This window comes from Topomyia yanbarensis, chromosome 3 (genome assembly GCF_030247195.1).
Source record: "Topomyia yanbarensis strain Yona2022 chromosome 3, ASM3024719v1, whole genome shotgun sequence".
Lineage (NCBI taxonomy): Eukaryota > Metazoa > Arthropoda > Insecta > Diptera > Culicidae > Topomyia > Topomyia yanbarensis.
In genome coordinates, this window is record NC_080672.1 from 184,861,372 (window position 1) to 184,884,094 (window position 22,723).

Here is a 22,723-nt window from a genome sequence, read left to right on the forward strand (position 1 = left end):
ATGAAGCTAGCCTACCTCAGCGAAAAGTTGCCCGACGAAGGAATGTCTCCCGCAACCGCTGACTGACGCGTTATTCTTGGTTCGATGCAATCCGGCAGTATGCCAAGGTCTGTGCAGCGATTTCGTGTGGACGATTGCGTCCGGTTCGCTGGTGCCACGACGATTCAAGCTGGAAACTCGCTACGGACTACTCGGAATAGTCCCTGACAGTGCTGGGAAAATCATAATCAAAAAAAAAATCAAACCGCAATCATGGCTGAGAATTATTGCTTATGATTTTTTCGAAAATTCTCACTGCCGATAAAATCATGCCGTGATCACTCTCTTAACTATCAAAAGATCATCTCACAAAAATCACTACCGATTTTTTCTTGCCCTCTATCAGTGGTGATTTTGATCTGTGGTTGAATTTGATAATTGAGAGGGTGATCACGGCATGATTCTATCTGCAGCGAGCAATTCGGAAAAAATCACAAATGAGCATTATCAGCCATGATTGCGATTTGATTTAATTCTTGGATCAATGATCATTATCTATTTTCGAACATTATGGATATGTTAGGGGTGTCAATGAGCCAAGCTGAAATTTTTTTCAACTTTTTGGGAAAGTGTTTTATATTGAAAGGCAAGTTGAGGGCTTTTGAAAATCAATAGTTTTGAACATTTTCAATGCACAGGGGGGTCCGCCGATGCATCAAAATGGATTTTTTTTCAACTTTTTCGGAAAGTGTTTTATATTGAAAGGCAAGTTGAGGGCTGCTGAAAATCAATAGTTTTGAACATTTTCAATGCACAGGGGGTCCGCCGATGCATCAAAATGGATTTTTTTCAAGTTTTTGGGAGTGTTTTATATTGAAAGGCAAGTTGAAGGCTGTTGAAAACAATAGTTTTGGACATTTTCAATGCACAGGGGGTCCGCCGATGTGTCAAAATGGAATTATTTTCGATTTTTTGGGAAAGTGTTTTATATTGAAAGGCAAGTTGAGGGCTGTTGAAAATCAATAGTTTTGGACATTTTCAATGCACAGGGGGTCCGCCGATGTGTCAAAATGAAATTTTTTCAACTTTTGGGAAAGTGTTTTATATTGAAAGGCAAGTTGAGGGCTTTTGAAATTTAATAGTTTTGAACATTTTCAATGCACAGGGGGGTCCGCCGATGTGTCAAAATGGAATTTTTTTCAACTTTTCGGGAAAGTGTTTTATATTGAAAGGCAGATTGAGGGCTGTTAAAAATCAATAGTTTTGAAGATTTTCAATGCACAGGGGGGTCCGCCGATGCATCAAAATGGATTTTTTTTTTCAACTTTTTGGGAAAGTGTTTTATATTGAAAGGCAGGTTGAGGGCTGTTGAAAATCAATAGTTTTGAACATTTTCAATGCACAGGGGGGTCCGGCGATGCATCAAAATGGAATTTTTTTCAACTTTTTGGGAAAGTGTTTTATATTGAAAGGCAAGTTGAGGGCTGTTGAAAATCAATCGTTTTGGACATTTCCAATGCACAGGGGAGTCCGCCGATGTGTCAAAATGGATTTTTTTTAATTTTTTGGGAAAGTGTTTTATATTGAAAGGCAAGTTGAGGCCTGTTGAAAATCAATAGTTTTGGACATTTTCAATGCAGAGGGGGGGGGGGGAGGGGGTTCGCCGATGTGTCAAAATGGAATTTTTTTCAACTTTTTGGGAAAGTGTTTTATATTAAACGGCAAGTTGAGGGCTGTTAAAAACAAGGAGGCTCTGTCGAAGTATCTAATTGGGAATGATTTCAACTTTTTGGGAGTGTTTTATAGTGAAGGGCAAGTTGTTGGCAGGTAAAAATCAATTGTTGACATTTTAAATGAGCTTGGGGTCTGTCAATGTATTACAAATATTAAACAGTAGGGGCTTTTGATAAATGTTTAAGCAAAGGAGACAGACCTCGAACAAATTTTCAAAGTGATTAAAAAGATGATTTTTTCATTATGTGAAGGACGAGGTTCTATAATTGGCAAAATAGTAAATCCTTTCTGGAGCATATTTTTCTTGTCTTAGAGATGCAAAATTAGCAAAAACCAAAAAATCATTTATTTTAAATTTTGCGCTGGAACCCCCTTAAGGGAAATTTTTACGAAATAATCCGAAAGGATTACAAGGCTATGTCTAGGGACGATAGAAGAATATTTTAATAGCTTCGATTTATTAAAAAGAAAGAAAAAAATATTAGAGGCGTGCGCCCCGCCGCCACCGATTGCAGGTAAAAATTAGAGGCGGCGCACCTCCAAAAATATTTCCCGAACTGACCTGACCATTGAAAGTTTCTGTTGGAAAAGCCTTTGCAGTCCGTAACACAATTAAAACTACTTTTAGAAAAATACTAAAACAAGGTGGTCTAATTCTTAAGGCTCAATATCAACCCAGTCCAGCGATGACATTACGGTACAGCAGAAACACGATTAGCCCCTTGGATGATCAGTACATGCAAAACTTCAAACCAGTAAAACGTCATATATGACACCTACATCAGACAGAGTCAGAAGTTCGAGGCAAACGTGATTAGAAGCAGTAGTAGTTCAGTTGATTAAAAACCTTAATTTTTCATCAGTTTCGGAATAAAATTAAAATTATTGTAAGTAATTTGAATTATATTTAAACACACCTAGGTACAAATTAAAATGTTACATACAGATACGATCAGAACACACAATAGCACTGTTTCGGTAGGACGAATTACACAAGAAGACTTTTACTGTAAGTAACCTAAAAATTAAAACCTAGAGAAGAACTCACAACGAATTAAAATTTCAGCTTAAAGCTTACTCCAACAATAAACCCGAGTTTGCTAAAAGGAGAAGTCCGAACCGTCCTTCGTTACCGTAACAGATCTTTAAGAGTAAAAAATCCCACGTGCCGGGTCGAAGAAACGCTCGCCAGATCTACAAAATGGCGGAATCATCGACCGTCGCTCGGAATTGCAGATTGTGCAACCAGCCGGATGAGGTCGACAGTCAAATGGTGCAGTGCGATGGATGCCAGGGATGGTGTCATTTCACGTGTGCCGGAGTCGACGACAGCATAGCTAACGAGAGCAGAGCATATTTCTGCAGTTTCTGTCCACCACCGCACCCTCGATCCACAGCCCCATCATCGACCGCTAGTGCAAAACTGCGGCTAGATATGAAGCGCTTGTCGGAAGAAAAAGAGCTACGTGAAAAGATGCTACTAGAGAAGGAAACTCAGGAAAAAGAAATGCAGGAAAAAGCTATGCGTTTGGAAAAGGAGAGGAGAGATAAGACAATCGCGGAAATGTTGAATTTAGAGAAGGAATTTATTGCTAAGAAATACGAGCTACTGCAGGCACGGTTGGATGAAGAAGATGACGACAGAAGTATGCGCAGCCATCAAAGCGCCGGCCAGAGTGTTAACAAGGTACGAGAGTGGATGAACATGCAGCCAGTAGTGACCCTAAATTCCAATTCTGGGACAATTAACCCCACTGGACTCACGTCAAGCACGGCTATGAAGACCCCACATTCGCAGTTACTGGCCACGACTAACAAGATCGGTGGTGACGCTCGCGTGTCCTTCCCATCCGTAACGCAAACCGTCGAGAATTTTCGCATGAACTATTCCGGAACACATTACGTCGATTTGATCTCACCCGTTACTACATCCCGTTGCAACTTACCTCCGAATACATTAACAACGTCTCCAGCGATGATGCAACCGACACATCAATCAACACCACGTTCTCTTCTGTCTAATGAGAACAATTTCGTTCCAGTTCCAATACGGTCCACCGATTTCAACTTATTTAGCGGAAACGTTTATCCAAGAAGCGTCGGTTGCAATCTAAATGCGACAGCTGTATACTCAACTAGTAACCGACTCTCAGATAATGTCGGGTTCGGGGAAAGACAGCGTATAGGTTTCAAGCAGAGTTTCATCACTCCAGATTCTAATCTTATACCGCCCAGTGGGCATACGTTGTCGAACACGATTAATTATGATCCGCGCCCTTATATTGGTAATGGACATTATGCAGCCCATACATTTGAGAGCACGGCGCAAAATGTACCCTTTTCATTATCCACATACACACCAGGTATAAATCGCGTGGCACTCGATATACCACAGTATCGTCCACCAGTGGTGAGCGTATCTAGCTATCAGACTCCCATATTTTCAGTTCAGCCACCTGCAAATGAGACTTCACTGTTCCCACAAGGGCCAAATGCGCAACAGTTAGCAGCCCGTCACGTTGTATCTAAAGAACTTCCAATATTTTCGGGAAATCCAGCAGAATGGCCGCTGTTTTGGAGCAGTTATACAACGTCCACGCAGATGTGCGGATATACGGACGCAGAAAACCTGATGCGGTTACAGAGGAGTATCAAAGGCGATGCGAAAAAGGCAGTAAGTTGTTTTTTACTACACCCATCGACTGTCTCGGAAGTGATGAATACTTTGCGGACCTTGTATGGTCGTCCTGATGCCATTATTAGTACACTGTTGAACGAAGTTAGAAGCACACCAGCTCCAAAACCAGACAAGCTAGAAACGCTTATTAATTTCGGTTTAGTAGTGAGAAATCTGTGTGCCCATCTTGTGACAACCGGGCAGGAAATGCATTTGGCAAACCCAATTTTGTTGCAGGAGCTCGTGGAAAAACTTCCAGCCAACATAAAATTGGATTGGGCAATGCATAAGCAGAAAACGTTATTAGCGGACCTTCGCGCTTTCGCAGATTACATGAACGTGATAATCACTGCGGCCAGTAGCGTAACGACAATTGTTGAATCCAGTGTACAGAGAAGCGATCGTCAGAAAGGTAAAGCTATCGTGAATCCTCACGTGTCGGAATGCGCAACACGCTTTGAGTCACGAAACGCTGGCGAGTTAAGAACATCAGAGCATAGAATTGAACGGCCTTGTGCAGTTTGTAATTCGGTGGGTCATAAGCCGAAGGACTGTGACAGATTCAAAAGAATGAATCTAGTAGATCGGTGGGAGAAAGCAATTGAAGTTAATTTATGTAAACGATGTCTGTATCCACATGGAAGATGGCCGTGCAAAGCTACAGTATGCGGATTAAACGGATGTCAACAACGACACCATAAATTTTTCCATCCGGGAAACCCTGCTGCATCCGGTCATAACCGTCCAAATCCCACCTCGGGAACAATAGGCGTTCATCAATATTTGCATCAACGAACACTTTTTCGGATAATTCCAGTGTTACTGCACGCGAACGGAAAGTCTGTTCAAACATTTACTTTCCTTGACAGTGGTTCAGATTCTACGTTGGTAGAGAAGAACATCGCAGTCCAGTTAGGTGTAACAGGTCCGGTGTTACCGCTTTGCATGCAATGGACTAATGGGGTAAAACGTGTTGAAGAGGAGTCCCAGAGACTACAACTAGCCATTTCGGGAACGGATTCGGAGAAACGATTTGTCTTGAAAGGAGTGCATACCGTGAAAAGCCTTGACTTACCACGACAGTCGATGCAATTTCAGGAGTTAGTGCACAAATTTCCGTACCTTCGAGGATTACCTATAAGGAGCTATGATGAGGCAGCACCCGGGATACTTATTGGACTAGATCACACCAATATGATGACGTCACTTAAGGAACGAGAAGGTAGAATGGATGAACCAGTAGCAGCTAAAACCCGGCTTGGATGGGTATTGTTTGGGAACTCTGGTACGCCCGACGACGTTGGTTCTAATCGTGTGCTCCATGTTTGCACACAGTCAGCCGACCACGAACTTCACGAGTTGGTGAAAGGATTCTTTAGCGTAGAAAGTGCGGGGGTGTCATCACCGAATGTGTTAGACTCGACAGAAGACAGGCGTGCCAGAAATATTCTGGAGACCACTACAACCCGTACACCGGATGGCAGATTCCAAACGGGACTCTTGTGGAGATACGATCAGGTAGAATTCCCCAACAGCAGACCTATGGCAGAACGCCGTTTGTTCTGTCTGGAAAAGCGACTGTCCAAAAGCCAAGAACTGTATGCTAAAGTGAAACAGCAGATTACGGACTACCAAGCAAAGGGATACACTGACCTAGCCACGGAGAGAGAGCTTCTAGGGACAGACCCCAAACGGGCATGGTATATGCCATTAGGGGTAGTAGTCAACGCAAAGAAACCTGAAAAGGTGCGTGTAGTGTGGGATGCGGCAGCTGTAGTGCAAGACGTTTCGTTGAATGCAGTTCTACTGAAAGGGCCGGATCTGATGACACCACTGTCCGCTGTGCTCAGCCGGTATCGGCAGAAAGAGGTAGCCATTAGCGGTGACATACGCGAGATGTTCCACTAAGTGCTAATTCGCCCAGAGGACCGTCAAGCACAGAGCTTCTTGTGGCGGGATCATCCATCACTGCCAATACAGGTGTTTATTATGGATGTAGCTACCTTCGGCTCCACTTGTTCCCCATGTTCACTACAATTCGTGAAAAATCGTAACGCTGAGGAGAATGCAAACGAGTTTCCAGTGGCTGCCGAGGCAGTAGTAAAAAATCACTACGTTGATGATTATTTGGACAGCGTAGATACGGTCGACGAAGCGGTGCAATTGGTAAGAGATGTCAGAACAGTCCATGCTAAAGGAGGATTCGAAATAAGGAATTGGTTGTCGAATTCATCGGATGTCCTGAAGCGAATAGGCGAGCGTGATTCAACAATGGCAAAAAGCTTCGTGATGGACAAAAGTAGCAGCGTGGAGCGCGTGTTGGGAATGACTTGGCTACCGAAGGAGGATGTATTTTCCTATTCAATCATTCTACGTGATGGTTTGCAGAAACTGTTGACTGAAGACGTGGTTCCAACTAAGCGTGAAGCTTTGAGCCTGGTCATGAGCGTTTTCGATCCGTTGGGATTTGTAGCTGTTCTTCTAATTCATGGGAAGGTATTTCTACAAGATGTGTGGAGAGCTGGTATCGAATGGGACGATAAAATCCCAGCTGAGATGTTTTCCCGTTGGCATTTGTGGATCCAGTTGTTACGTCAACTCGAAGAGATGAAAATTCCACGATGTTATTTCAAAGGGTACAATTCGCACACATATGCTAGTCTAGAATTGCATATTTTCGTTGATGCCAGCGAATCCGCATATGCTGCGGCTTCTTACTTTAGAGTGATAGACCGTGGAGTGGTGCGGTGTACTCTTGTCGCTGCGAAAACCAAAGTGGCGCCTCTGAAGCCGCTTTCCATACCTCGCTTAGAGCTTCAAGCAGCAGTCTTGGGGACGTGTCTTATGAAAACCGTTGTCGCTAATCACACACTGCCGATTACGCGAAGGGTTCTGTGGACCGACTCAAGTACGGTGCTGTCCTGGTTAAGATCAGATCCTAGGCGACGAACCCAGTTTGTCGCTTTCAGAGTCGGTGAAATATTGGAAGAGACTGACGTCAACGAGTGGCGATGGGTACCGTCGAAGTGGAATGTAGCGGACGATGCCACTAAATGGGGTAAAGGACCAAACGTGCTCGACTCGAGCAGATGGTTTATAGGACCAACCTTTCTCTATGAAAGTGAGGAGCACTGGCCACTATACGTAGTTCCGGTAACTGAAAATCAAGAAGAGTTACGACCAGCCTACGTTAACTCTCATATCGCCGTGAATCAAGTGGTACAGTTTCAGCGCTTCTCAAAATGGGAACGTTTGACACGTGTGATCGCCTTCGTGCGTCGTTTCTATGACAACTGCCAAAGAAAAAGACGACAAGAACCAACATATACCACAGATGTATTGACGCGCGATGAGCTGAGAGTGGCTGAATACACAATCTGGAGACTAGTGCAAGCAGAGGCTTATCCGGATGAATTTTCGTTACTTCAACAAAACAAGAACGGTCAGACAGTTCAGAAGATTAAGAAAGGCAGCAGGATATATAAACTATCTCCACTTCTCGGAGAAGGTGGTATCGTGCGCATGGAAAGACGCATGCGCGAAGCAAGTTGGGCTTCCGAAGATATGAAATGTCCGATAATACTGCCAAAGGAAAGCATCGTCACTTACCTATTGATTGATTGGTATCATCGTAAGTTCCAACACGCAAATGGAGAGACCGTCGTGAATGAAATCACCCAGAAGTATTACATCCCTGCCTTGCGAGTTGCGGTTCGAAAAGCTGTTGGCCGTTGTAACTGGTGCAAAGTTTACAAGGCGAGACCACAAATGCCACGAATGGGTCCACTTCCAGCAGTACTGGTAACACCATATATCCGTCCATTTTCGTTTGTAGGGTTGGATTATTTCGGACCACTCTCTGTCCGAGTCGGACGCAGCAAAGTTAAACGGTGGGTAGCACTCTTCACATTCGGGCTGTCCATTTAGAGGTGGCCCATAGTCTATCAACCGAATCCTGCAAGATGGCAATTCGTAGATTTGTTGCGCGCCGAGGTGCCCCATTAGAGATATACTCTGATCAAAGAACAAATTTTCAAGGAGCGAACCGCGAGCTCACGCGGGAGATTCATGCAATCAATAGCTCATTAGCAGGAACGTTCACGAATGCTTCCACTCAATGGAAGTTTAATCCCCCGTACGCTCCCCACATGGGAGGAGCATGGGAGCGACTCGTACGCTCTGTTAAGGCTGCGCTAGCCTCGCTTCCCATAGCCAGAAACCCAGACGAGGAAGTTTTGAAGACGGAAATAATCGAAGCAGAATCGATAGTAAACACACGCCCGTTAACCTACATTCCACTTGAAAATGTGACAGAGGTGGCACTTACCCCAAATCACTTCCTGTTACTCAGTTCAAGCGGGGTGAGTCAACCAACAACGATCCCAGTGGACTCGCGTCTGGCGTTGCGGTCAAATTGGAAGCTTGCTCAGGCAATGTTGGATCGATTATGGACACGCTGGATTCAAGAATACCTTCCGGTCATTACAAGACAGACAAAGTGGTTCGGGGAAGCAAGGCAAATAAACGTTGGTGACTTGGTGCTAATTGTGAACGAGAACGTCAGACACAGCTGGATCAGAGGAAGGATTCTACGCGTGTATCCTGGGCGAGATGGTCGAGTACGGAAGGCGGACGTACACACTTCAACGGGGATTCTTCAACGACCGGCAACAATGCTCGCTGCCCTGGATGTTCGAGGAGTCAATGAATGTACAGCTGAAGAAACTTCGAGCAATACAGGCGGGGGCATGTTGGCAACCCAGTCCAGCGATGACATTACGGTACAGCAGAAACACGATTAGCCCCTTGGATGATCAGTACATGCAAAACTTCAAACCAGTAAAACGTCATATATGACACCTACATCAGACAGAGTCAGAAGTTCGAGGCAAACGTGATTAGAAGCAGTAGTAGTTCAGTTGATTAAAAACCTTAATTTTTCATCAGTTTCGGAATAAAATTAAAATTATTGTAAGTAATTTGAATTATATTTAAACACACCTAGGTACAAATTAAAATGTTACATACAGATACGATCAGAACACACAATAGCACTGTTTCGGTAGGACGAATTACACAAGAAGACTTTTACTGTAAGTAACCTAAAAATTAAAACCTAGAGAAGAACTCACAACGAATTAAAATTTCAGCTTAAAGCTTACTCCAACAATAAACCCGAGTTTGCTAAAAGGAGAAGTCCGAACCGTCCTTCGTTACCGTAACATCATCAATATCAAGTATATCATGTAGAGCTTTTTTTCTCGGCTTGATTTTAATGTAGAATACATTTAAGCTTTCAATATAGGGGTCCCGTTTCAAAATATCGACTGCGGCGCCGCGTCAGATTTTGAACGTTAATAACTTTTATCATACTTAACAGAATGATTTGATTTTTAGGCCAATTTATTGAAAATATGTTCCTCTATGCTGTATTAAAATTTGAAGTATGTATAACATGCACTAATAACAAAAAATTGCATTTTAAAAAATCTTTCGAAAACGACTCGGAAAAGTGAAAATTTTCAGCCCATCCCGCACAGGGCCGTCACTATGGTGGACCAACCGAACAATAAAATAATGAAAAGTTTATATATAGGTCCACTACATGTTTGTTCCTATGATTATTCGCATTGGGTTGCTTGACGAGAGCAGTTGATGGGGGAAAGACGGCATATTCCTTTAGTTAGGCCATTAGAAGCCGGACGGAAAGGAAAGGCTCATGCACGGCACGAGAACGAGCGAGAAAACGATAGTAGTGCATATTAGCGCGATTATATAAATATCTGTCGGTCGGTTTTTCTCATCATTCGTATTCGTTCAAGCACTAGCAAGCAGCCAGTCCACCGAAGGAAAGCAGTTGGCGATAACGACGGTCGGAAAAAGTGCCCCAGCTACTGGTGATTTATCGCAACCCGATCAGGAACTGTCGCCCTGCAAGAACTTCGCCCCAACTAAAGGACAACTGTTGGGGAGATTGTTCGGACAATGGGAGTCCCTTGAAGCAGCCTTACGCACAGTGCAGCAGCTCAAAGCTGAAATAAACTTTATTTTTAGGAATTTCATGGAACAATACTGATATTAATTAGCAACTTACATTAAGTCTTCCCCTAGTATTACGCTATCCGAATCAATCTATCAATGCCTATCTATCTTATCGAGCAGGTAAGTGAGACGAATTGCAACTGATCCTTCTAGCAAATCTAGTTGTTTTATAATTTGCACAACTTCTATTTGTGACGAGGTTCGAATTCCTGTCTATTGAACCCGCGTCACCTCTATTACACCTAAATACGAGAGTGAGTTCATTATATTTGTGGAGGCAAACATAACCTAACACAGTTAGGTGTACAACATGCTTACCGATCCTGTCTCTAAAATGAGAATAATACAAATTTCACGCTCCTACAGCTAAACGTAGGCTTTCAGCGCGCCACCAAGAAAAAGGCTAATTTGATAGATACTAAATATTAATTAATTAGTTAAATGCACAGTCCTGCTCTATAAATTTTCCTGCCATATTATACGTGTCACTTTGTTCTCCACACAATTGCGATCACGTTGGATTACTTTTTTGACGTTTCTTTACCGTACAGGAGAGTTCCCACCTGCCTGATCTGTGGTGAGTGCTGCAGTGATGCCGGAACATCCCCCGCCCCGTGGATCCTGATGAGGACCACTGGGCTCTTCATAGGATTCACCAGCAGCCACCTCCATAACCGCTAACTTGACCACCGGTCGCTTCAGCTCTCTACCGCTCGCTGTTCGCACAATGGCCTGACGAACTCTGTCGTCCCTTCCGACAATAATTTGTTGCACCTTTCCACGTATCCATGTTCGCCTGCTCCCTTCTGCTATGTAGACCAAGTCCCCAACCTGCAGCGGTTTGCTTTCTTCGAACCACTTTGATCGCTTGTTCAACGTATGAAAATACTCTTTCAGCCAACGGTCCCAGACTGCGTCCGACAGGAACTGTGATCGTTGATAGCTGCTTCTCAGTGCTGCGGCTAAATCGGTTGGAGACCTTAACGGGTCATGAGCGCCAGATGAGCTTCCGAGAATGAAGTGATTCGGCGTGATTGCTTCGCCATTCGCTGACTCTTGTAGCATGTACGTTAGTGGCCGTGAGTTGATGAAATATTCCGTCTCAGCCAACACGGTTAGCAATATCTCATCGCTCAGTTTTCGCCCGTCGTCGAGCGCTTTCATAGCTTCTTTGACACTCCTCACCATCCGTTCCCACACGCCACCCATGTGTGGTGCAGACGGTGGGTTAAACGTCCATTTAGTGCGCGCATCAGTAAACGTGTCTGCGCACTCGCTGTTGATGTTCTTGATCTGCTCGACCAGCTCATTGCTTGCTCCGATAAAATTTGTGCCGTTATCTGAGCATATTTCGACTGGCGATCCTCGTCTGCGAACAAACCTCCTCACGGCCATGATGCACGAATCTGTGGATAGGCTGTGGGCCACTTCTAGATGAACGGCTCGCGTGACCAAACACGTAAAAAAGGGTTACGTATCTTTTATCTTTCCGACGTCCAACTGACACTTCAAGCGGACCTAAGTAGTCTACACCCACGTAACCGAACGAACGGACAACTGTTGTCAAACGTGCTTCGGGAAGGGGTGCCATCCGCGGATACTGTGGTTGGCACTTTATTACCTTGCAGCGCTGGCCTCTCATCACCTTGTTAACCGTCGCTCGCAAATTGGAGATGTGGAATCGCTGACGGACCTCATTGACTACCGTCTCGCGGTTAGCGTGACCGTATTGGCAGTGGTAATCGTTCAACAGCAATATGGTGATTGGGTGACTTTTCGGAAGTATAACAGGAAACCTGGCGTCGAACGTTGCGTAACTTGCATTGGCCGTCCGTCCTTCAACTCTGATAACACCGAACTGGTCAGCAAAGGGAGCTAACCTGTATAATGGGCTTGATTTTTCCAGATTCAGCCACTTATCTGATTGTGGTTCATCTCGGTTGTTCACCAGGGTCCTGGTTTCGTCCGGGTAGAAGTCATTCTGTGCTACTCGCCATAAATACTGTTCAGCCATTAGGTACTCGCGCTGGCGCAATGGAACGATTACAGCGGAGATCGATCGCCGTATTAGTTTGGATTGGCCTTTGGTAGCCTTGATGACCACGATAGAAAGTCCCTTGATTTTCCGACGACAATTCGATACAAACCGATTTACCAGTGCCACGGTTCGAAGCAAACCGTTCCACTTTGAGAATCGCCCAACATCTATCAGGCTTTCGGGCATCACTATGTGGTGCAAAAGAAGGTGTGCTCTTAATTCCTCGTTGGTCTCCGATATCTGCTTCTGTTTCGGGCAGTTTTCAATGTCCTGGTAAAGGAACGTTTTTTTGCCCTGGAGCCACCTTTTGTCCGAATCAGGCACAGTATCCTTACTCCACTTCGTTAAACAGTCCGCTAAGTTCTCCTTCGAAGGCACATGCCGCCAGTCTCCCGGCTCGGTCAAAGACAATATTTCTCCAACTCGATACGCGACGAATTGTTTGTAGTTTCGATGCTGCGAGCGAATCCAGGCCAGAACCACTTCAGAGTCAGTGTGCATGTACTTTTCTTCAATTTGCAGTGTGTGGTTGTCGCATACCGTGTGCATCATTCTCGCTCCCAAAAGTGCCGCCTGAAGTTCCATTCGCGGAATCGATTGGTACTTTAAAGGTGCTACTTTGCTTCGAGCCATAACTAGCGCTACTCGTACTTCTCGATTTATCACGGTACGGAAATATGCAACCCAACCGTACCCCAGGTCGCTGGCATCGGTGAAGACATGCAACTGCAACGATTCGTAGGAACTGGAATGAGCGTTGCCGAAATAACACCGAGGTATCTCAAGGCCACTGATACTCGGAAGCAAGTTAATCCATCGTCGCCACTTCTCTTGCTCCTTATCGCCTACTTTAGTGTCCCAGCCCAAGTTGAGCCGCCAAAGATCTTGGATCAACATCCGGCCATGAATCAAAAATGGTGCGAGGAACCCTAACGGGTCAAATAGACTCATTATAATGCGCAAAGCGATCCGCTTAGTTGGTCGCTGATATTCCAGCACATACGGGGCTAGGTCACTATGCCAGCTCGTTGAAAATACGAAAATATCCTTCTCTGGGTCCCACGCTATGCCAAGAACCCGCTGTCGTTTCTCTTCATTGCTGCAGTCGATAGAAAGCAGCTTCTACTCGGTCGCTTCACCCAAGCATTGTAAGACTTCGGTGCTGTTACTGACCCAATTACGCATGTTGAAGCCTCCGCGCGAGTGGATAAGCTGCACCTGTAGCGCACGTTCCAGCGCTTCTCCCGGAGTGTCAGCGCTATCAAAGTAGTCGTCCATGTACGTTTTCTCCTTTATCGCCGTCGCCGCTTCAGGAAACTCTGCCGCGTTTTCGTCTGCGTTTTTATGCATTACATACTGCGCCTAGCATGGCGAGCAGGTAGCGCCAAATGTTGCGACGTCCATGATGTAGACATCCGGAGCTTGATTTACGTCGAAACGAAACAGGAATCTTTGGGAATGAGTGTCTTCAGGCTGTATCCGGATTTGATGGAACATTTTCTCGATGTCACCTCCGAAACCGATACGCTTTTCGCGAAACTTGCAGATGACACCCGGTAACAATACCAGTAGATCCGTCCCATTCAATAGTTGAGAATTCAAGGACACACCATCTACTTTTGCTGCTGCGTCCCAAACAAGCCGCCTTTTGTCTGGTTTTCTTGGGTGAGCCACAACATTAAGCGGCAGATACCACACTCGATTGGTACTTGCCGAACTCAACTCTTCCTGCGTCGCTTTGTGAGCATAGTTGTGCTCAATATATTCACGGATTTGCTGGTCTACGTTACGACGCAGCTCTGGATCTTTCGCCAGCTTTGACTCTAGATTCTTGAGTCTCTTGGTCGCCATCGACAGACTGTCCGGAAAGTGTATTTCGTCGCTCTTCCATAGCAGTCCGGTGATGAATATCCCATTCTTACGAAACGTGGTTCTTTTCAAAATTTCTCAGGCTCTAGTGACTTCCGTCGACTCCGGCAACGAAACCGGTCCGATTCCAGCATCTTCCAGGATGAATTGTTGACGAATCATTTCTTCCATCTCATGCTCATGTTTGGTATTATGACTGTGATGTCCCAGGAACATACATGAGTCATTTCTTTCTCCGCACGGTCCATAGATAGTCCAACCTAGAGCACTCTTTACGGCAATTGGCTCGCCTGGCTCTCGATAGGTGCAAACAGATCAATATTACGCAAACCTATTAGTATTTTTGGTTCCGCGTCCTGAAACGACACCACGGGGACGTCCTTAAGGTGTTTGAATTGCTTGGTTATTTCATTTAGCCGCAAGCTTTGCTTCGGCAAATTTAATGCACCAACTGTGCGCACGGCTAAAAGTTTGTGCCGCTCAACTCCTCCTCTGGCTGAAATCATTAAGTCGACTCGCTCTGACGAACTCTCTTTGCGAATCACGTTCGAAGTCCACATCAACTCCAACGGCTCTAGAACACCTACAGCTCCGAGACAGCGTGTCACACTGGAATCGATTAGAGTGTGAGAGGAACCCTCGTCGAGGAACGCAAAGGTGTCAACGCTTTTCGAACCGTTGAACAACGTGATTGGTACAACATGGAATAGGACGTTCGCCATCGAAATCTGATGCGCCTTACAGCCAGCTTTCACCACAATCTCTGCTTCTTCGCGGTGTAGCAATGGATGATGCCGCCCACGGCAATTTCCGATATTGCAGTAGAACCTTGATTTGCACGGCCAGTTACCGTGGTCGAAAAGGCACACACCGCAAAGCCTGTTTTCTTCCACCATTCTCCAACGCGCTGCAAGGCTCATTTGCTTGAACTCATCGCAGTTGCGTACTCGATGGTCCAGCTTCGAGCAAATCGGGCATGGCTTCCGGGGTGGAGTATTATCCGTACCGTGACTACCGTCGTGCGTGTGGATGTGAGCCTTTTGGTTCAGCTTCACTCTATCGAAGTAACCACTCTCATTCTTTGTATGTACAAGCGTTGTGACCTCGCTAGCATCTACCACCAATCTATCCATGAATTCGCCGAACTCCTTCAGCGATGGGGTACTGTACGTCCGCCTGTACCGGACCCAATCGAGCTTGATCGCGGCCGGAAACTTATCCACCAGTTCTTCTAGTAGCGTCGGATTTGTCAGGTGTCCTCGTAGGTTTGCCGCTTCGAGATGGTCACATAATTATTGAACTGCCATTCAAAAATTGATAAGGCTGTCTAGTCGCTCTGGTTTCGGCGCTTCCAAGCGTCGAACTTTACCAAGCAAATTTTTCACAAGCAATTCCGGCCTTCCGTACAACCTCCGGAGGATTTCTATTATCGATGTCACAGCCTGCGGGAACATCAGCTTAGTCACCACCGCATCTCGTGCCGGACCCTTGAGGCATTCCCTTAGTCGAATGATGTTTTCGACCGGCGCGAACCCACACGCAGTGGTTGAATCCAGGTAGCTGCTATGAAATATGGGCCACTCTTCGGGGTCACCGGAAAACGTCGGCAGCTTTTTCGGCCAAAGCTGTCTCGCAGCAATCTGGTTTGTACTCAACGACATACAAGGTGATTCGCTCTCTTCATGATTGGGGCTCCCATATCCTAAAGGGATTTTCCCTTTTTTACCCGCCGGCTTTTTTGCTGGAATCTCCGGAATTTTAGTCACCGAAGTTTGTTTTGGCGCTTCCTGTTCACACCCGAGTTCTCCGTTATTGTCTACTGATTCATCAGCCAAGCTATTTTCATTTTCTACTACCTTTTTGATCGAGTTTTGTTGCTCGGGATCGCTACGTGACTGTTGGTCTTTCAGCCATCTGCGCGTGAATGATTTTCCGCTATGGGATGTGCGCATGGAGAAGGCTTCGTTATCAGCAAGTTGTTCTTCCAGATCATGTTTCTCTTCCAAGAACTCTTCCAGCATCTCTAGTCGTCTCGTGATTATGGCATTTTCCTGCTCTTCCAGCTCTTTTTCCCTCCGCAGGCGTTCCCGTGCTTTCTCCAGCTCTCGCTGCTGGCTTTCCAGTTTTTGTTCTTCCAGTTTCTGTTTCTCCTTCAGTCGCAGCAGTGCCTTCTGCACTAATGCTCGAGAACTGGATGTTCGCGCAGATCCATCCAAAGTTCCAGCTTGTTTCAGTTTTTCTGAGTGCTTCTTCGACTTCTCGTTGTTGTCCGAAGTTGCACCATCCTTTACTAAGTCCGATTTCGAATGTTTAGAAGGCAGTGGAGCGCAAGTCGAACAATGCCACGGACGATTCTCCACTCCTGGCGAAACATTTGCGCAGATCAGGTGGTACCAACCTAGGCATGCGTCACACTCAATCATGTTGCCAATTGAATTTGACCTTTCGCACTTCTTGCAGTCGAATCCATTTTCTTCCTGCGACATCGTTGGATTTAATCTTTGAGGATGTTGGGGAGATTGTTCGGACAATGGGAGTCCCTTGAAGCAGCCTTGCGCACAGTGCAGCAGCTCAAAGCTGAAATAAACTTTATTTTTAGGAATTTCATGGAACAATACTGATATTAATTAGCAACTTACATTAAGTCTTCCCCTAGTATCACGCTATCCGAATCAATCTATCAATGCCTATCAATCGTATCGAGCAGGTAAGTGAGACGAATTGCAACTGATCCTTCTAGCAAATCTAGTTGTTTTATAATTTGCACAACTTCTATTTTTGACGAGGTTCGAATTCCTGTCTGTTGAACCCGCGTCACCTCTATTACACCTAAATACGAGAGTGAGTTCATTATATTTGTGGAGGCAAACATAACCTAACACAGTTAGGTGTACAACATGCTTACCGATCCTGTCTCGAAAATGAGAATAATACAAATTTCACGCTCCTACAGCTAAACATAGGCTTTCAGCGCGCCACCAAGAAAAAGGCTAATTTGATCGATACTAAATATTAATTAATTAGTTAAATGCACAGTCCTGCTCTATAAATTTTCCTGCCGTATTATACGTGTCACTTTGTTCTCCACACAATTGCGATCACGTTGGATTACTTTTTTGACGTTTCTTTACCGTACAGGAGAGTTCCCACCTGCCTGATCTGTGGTGAGTGCTGCAGTGATGCCGGAACAGCAACAGAGCAACTAATCTGTAGGCTATCGTTCCAGCGTCTGGGTCGTGAGATTGTGCAGGACTGCAAAGTCGAGCTACGCTTACAAAGCTCGGTCGTAATGATGCCCCGAGAAGCTAACGATGCCTACTTGGTCGGTTTATTCGAGAATGTAAAATAGTGCGCCAAGCGCATAACTCAGGCCAAATACATTAAATTGGCTCACCGTGTCCGCGGGGAGTGCGTCTGAATTATGCTCCCGCAATAAAACAAACGGTTATTTACAGGACCAATTAATTGTGTTCTAATAAGAGTTAAACTGAAATTTACATTTTATGGTGCATAACAAATAATTTTCAGAAAGCTATATAAGAAATACGATGTGTGGAAAGAAAGAAAGAGAATTTAAATTATCCTCTCTCGCTCGTTTTCGTGCATTGCTTTTCCATTCCTTTCTGCTGCTAATACCATCTTAACCAAAACGAATGTGCGTATTCTCCCATGGCCAGTGTTGCCACAATTGCATGTCGCTATTACAATTTGAATTATTTTATTGATCCTCTCTAGTATTGATAAAATATAGAACGTGCAATGTACACTAGTCGCATGCTTTTATTCGAACTATTTGGCAGCCTCCGTTGATTAACTGCATAAATCGATTTGTTTGTGCAGCTCCTTGCTAGTAACAAACTAAATAGCCTTTATCAGCGCTAACAAATAACACAAAAGAATTTAAATTTGTGAAAATCCTTCCTTCTTTTCAAATCTGCAACATTCTTTGAAAATATTGTTGGAATGTTGTTATTGAAAAACTGAACATGCAAGTTTGCTAGCACTGGCCACTAGATTGAAGGCGATGGAAAGACAGAATATTCGTTTTGGTTATGCTAGTATTGGTAGCCGAACGGAAAGGAAAGGCACAGGAATGGCACGAAAACGAGCGAGAGAGCGATAGTAGTGCTTTCTCGTGTGTTCATATATGAATATTGGTCGGTCGGTTTTTCTAATCATTCTTATTCGTTCAAGCACTAGCAAGCAGCCAGTCCACAGAAGGAAAGCAGTTGGCGATGACGACGGTCGGAAAAAGTGCCCCAGCTACTGGTGACTCATCGCAACCCGATCAGGAACTGTCGCCCTGCAAGAATTTCGCCCCAACTAAAGGGCAACAGAGCAACTAATCTGTAGGCTATCGTTCCAGCGTCTGGGTCGTGAGATTGTGCAGGACTGCAAAGTCGAGCTACGCTCACAAAGCTCAGTCGTAATGATGCCCCGAGAAGCCAACGATGCCTGCTTGGTCGGTTTGTTCGAGGATGCAAAATAGAGCGCCAAGCGCATAACTTTCAGGCCAAATACATTAAATTGGCTCACCGTGTCCGCGGGGAGTGCGTCTGAATTATGCTCCCGCAATAAAACAATAAACGGTTCTTTACAGGACCAATTAATTGTGTTCTAATAAGAGTTAAACTGAAATTTACATTTTATGGTGTATAACAAATAATTTTCAGAAAGCTATATAAGAAATACGATGTGTGGAAAGAAAAAAGGAGAATTTAAATTATCCTCTCTCGCTCGTTTTCGTGCACTGCTTTTCCATTCCTTTCTGCTGCTAATACCATCATAACTAAAACGAATGTGGGTGTTCCCCCACCATCCCATGGCCAGTATCAGCGCTAACAAATAAGACAAAAGAATTTAAATTTGTGAAAATCTTTTCCTTCCTTCTTTTCAAATCTGCAACATTCTTTGAAAATATTGTTGGAATGTTGTTATTGAAAAACTGAACATGCAAGTTTGCTAGCACTGGCCACTAGATTGAAGGCGATGGAAAGATAGAATATTCGTTTTGGTTATGCTAGTATTGGTAGCCGAACGGGAAGGAAAGGCACAGGAATGGCACGAAAACGAGCGAGAGATCGATAGTAGTGCTTTCTCGTGTTTTCATATATGAATATTGATCGGTCGGTTTTTCTCATCATTCGTATTCGTTCAAGCACTAGCAAGCAGCCAGTCCACCGGAGGAAAGCAGTTGGCAATGATAACGGTCCGCAAAAGTGCCCCAGCTACTGGGTGCCCATCGCAACCAACTACCGATCAGGAACTGTCGCCATGCCAGTATTTCGCCCCAACTAAAGGGCAACGGAGCAACTAAACCGCTGGCTAACATTCCAGCGTCTGGTTCGTAAGGTTGTGTATTACTTCAAAGTCGAGCTACGCTTACAAAACTCAGCCGTAATGAAGCCAGTGATGCCCACTTGGTCGGTTTGTTTGAGGATACAAAATAGTGCGCCAAGTACGTAACTTTCTCGCAAAATAAATCAAACTGGCTCACAGTGTCCGCTGGGAGTGAGCGTAAATAGACTTTTCTACGGCTCATGTACGTACACGGCACATGACACAAATACTACATCACAATCTGGTGGAAAATAATAAACAAAGACGGTAAAAGTAAATGGAATTGTTTTCAACCAGGAAACTTCATTAGTGTTCGTGAGACCGGTCGCAAAGAACTCAATTACAATAAAAGCAACGGTTCTTTTCAGGACCAATCAATTGTGTTCTAGTGAGAGTTAAACTGAAACTTTCATTTTAAGATGTGTAACAAATTTTCAACAAGCAACATAATACGTTGTGTGGAAAGAAGTAGCTTGCACACGGAACAAAAATTTAAATTATCCTCTCGCTCGTTTCGTGCACTGCTTTTCCATTCCTTTCTACTGTTATTATCAGTATTACCAAAACGAATGTGCGTGTTCCCTCACCATCCCTCTAGTGATCAGTGTTGCTTCAATTGCATGTGTTTAAGAGAAACATTGAAGTCGTATGCTTCTATTCGAGCTTTTTGGCAGCCTCCGTGAACTAACTGCATTAAATGATTTTTTGTGCAGCTCCGTGCTAGTAGCAAACAAAATGGCCCTACCAGTGCCTGATTCGTGAGATTGTGCAGGATTTCAAAATCGAGCTAAGCTTATAAAGTTCAGCCGTAATGGTACCCGAAGAAGCCAGTCTTGTCGTTTTGTTCGAGGCTACAAAACAGTTCGCCAGGCACGTAACTATCATGCCAAAAATATCCAACGATCCAGAGCATCACCATCAATACCAACGCCGATACCAAAAGTTCTTTTCAGAACCACCATTATTACCATAGAGAATTATTTGAAAATTTCCCATTCAAACGTGATTCTGTTGAATATTATTAGATTTAAATTAACGTCTCGAATTGAAATCACGACGCTCCGGTTATGTGACAGACATTACCCAGCCATCTTTTTTTATTGTGACCACGACTAACGGTTTAATATAGACACCCCATTTCAATATTTCGGAAGGAACAGAAGGTCGAGTTTGGAAAGTTTGTAACTTTCATTGTACTTAACCAAATTACACAATGTTCGCACTAATGATTCAGAAATATGATCAGGAATCTTCTATTAGATTTGTAAGTATGTATAATTTACATGAATAAAGAAAAATTGATTTTCAGGAATCAATTATTATCTGTTCTTCCATTGGCCAGTACTACGCGACTTCCTCATGCTAACAATTCATTTCATCGTTAGCCATCTCCTTCACCAAGGCCAACAACGCCAACAAAACCTGTCATTTTTAGGACCACCATCATTTTTGTAAAGAATAATTTGAAATATTCCTCGCCCAAATCACCTTTTGTCCGAAAATTCCAATGAGTATCAACATATTTGAAGAACGTGTTCCTTATGTATTCTACATCTCTCCGGCTATGTCGCAGACATTACCCACCCATCTTTTTTAATTGTAGGACTTATCGACTCTCCAAAACAAGGTTATTGGATGCATGGTACGCAGTTTTTGAACACATCCTTTTATTTTTACGAGCACTACATTCATTTGCTTTCACACATAAATAACGAGCATAATCCATAACAATAAATCAAGGAGTTAACATGATTTTGCGAAAAAAAATTTTGGCGTAAAGTAGCCCCCTTGTGGGGGTGACTTTACGCCAATTTTAGCTCTTTAGATTTCACGTTCAATCTTGATTTTCCAAAAGTTCTTTTCAATGACTTTGGAGGTACTTGTGCCATATGTAAAACATCGAACATTTTCAAATTTGAAGTTGCGTGATCGTAGTTCTTGAGTGTAATGTACAAAACGTTCTATTTTTGGCGTAAAGTAATCACCGATGACGGTATTTCGAAACCCACTCGTCAAACTCGTTCAAAAAACAAAGATAATTACAAAAATATTGATATCCGTCATTATCCCGACGAACTAGTTATGATAAAAAAGTTCAACAGACGTATTTTTGGAGTCAATACGTTTTTATGTACCACGTATCCAACACTTAAATTTATTTAGCGCAGCTCTGTCTACAAAATATAATCCTAACAATAGCAAAACAAACTTTAATTTCGTTTTTATTCTTAATTTACTATAATAAACACTTAATTTACTATTATAAACCGAAGCTGTTAATGTATTCTTCTATAGTCCCTAAACATAGGCTTATAACTTTTTCTGATTTTTCCATTTCACTTAAGGAGGTCTTCCAGCACAAAATTAAAAAAAAAACTCTAAGGCACGGAAAATATGCTCAAGAAAGGATTTGCACGAATTGGACTTGGTTCGTCTGCTAGAGCTTATCAAACATATGTTAATATGAGGCTGACAAAAACGGGTTAAAAAGCTGATAAAATCAGGAGCTGACAAAATCGGGTTAAAAAGCTGATAAAATCTGGGTAGACAAAATCGGGAGCTGATAAAATCGGGTCTTAACTTTATTAACTTTTCTAAGTAACTTGAACAATTTTGAATTGCTCGAAAAATAAAAAAATGGATAACGCAATCTTTAGCCTTAAATTATTGTAGACAAAGAAAAGACCTTTATCATCCCCCGATTTTGTTTATCCCCAATTTTGTCAGCTTTTGACGATTTTGTCATATTTATAAAAAAGAAAGAAATAAACAAAACAATTTTCCAAAAAAATTCAATTTTGACACATCGGCGGACCCCCCTGTGCATTGAAACTGTCCAAAACTATTAATTTACCACTACCAACAACTTGTTCTTCAATATAAAACACTTTCTCGAAAAGTTGAAGAAAATTCCCTTTTGACACATCGGCGGACCCCCCCTGTGCATTGAAAATGTCCAAAACTATTGATTTTCAACTACCAACAACTTGTCCTTCAATATAAAACACTTTCCCGAAAAGTTGAAAAAAATCAATTTTAGCGCA

General features: G+C 43.7%; 1 protein-coding gene and 1 long non-coding RNA gene across 2 annotated transcripts in view; both read right to left on the reverse strand.

The window, feature by feature from the left end:
- The window catches only part of LOC131687480 (WD repeat and FYVE domain-containing protein 3), a 1,208,520-nt gene that overhangs the window by 864,559 nt on the left and 321,238 nt on the right, over positions 1-22,723 (reverse strand). The gene's annotated exons all lie outside the window — the stretch shown is intronic.
- Positions 16,844-17,859, reverse strand: LOC131691478 (uncharacterized). The gene is made up of 3 exons (XR_009305780.1): positions 17,245-17,859; positions 16,979-17,168; positions 16,844-16,916 (listed from the first exon to the last, which is right to left on the reverse strand). It is a non-coding gene; the product is annotated as an uncharacterized LOC131691478 (long non-coding RNA).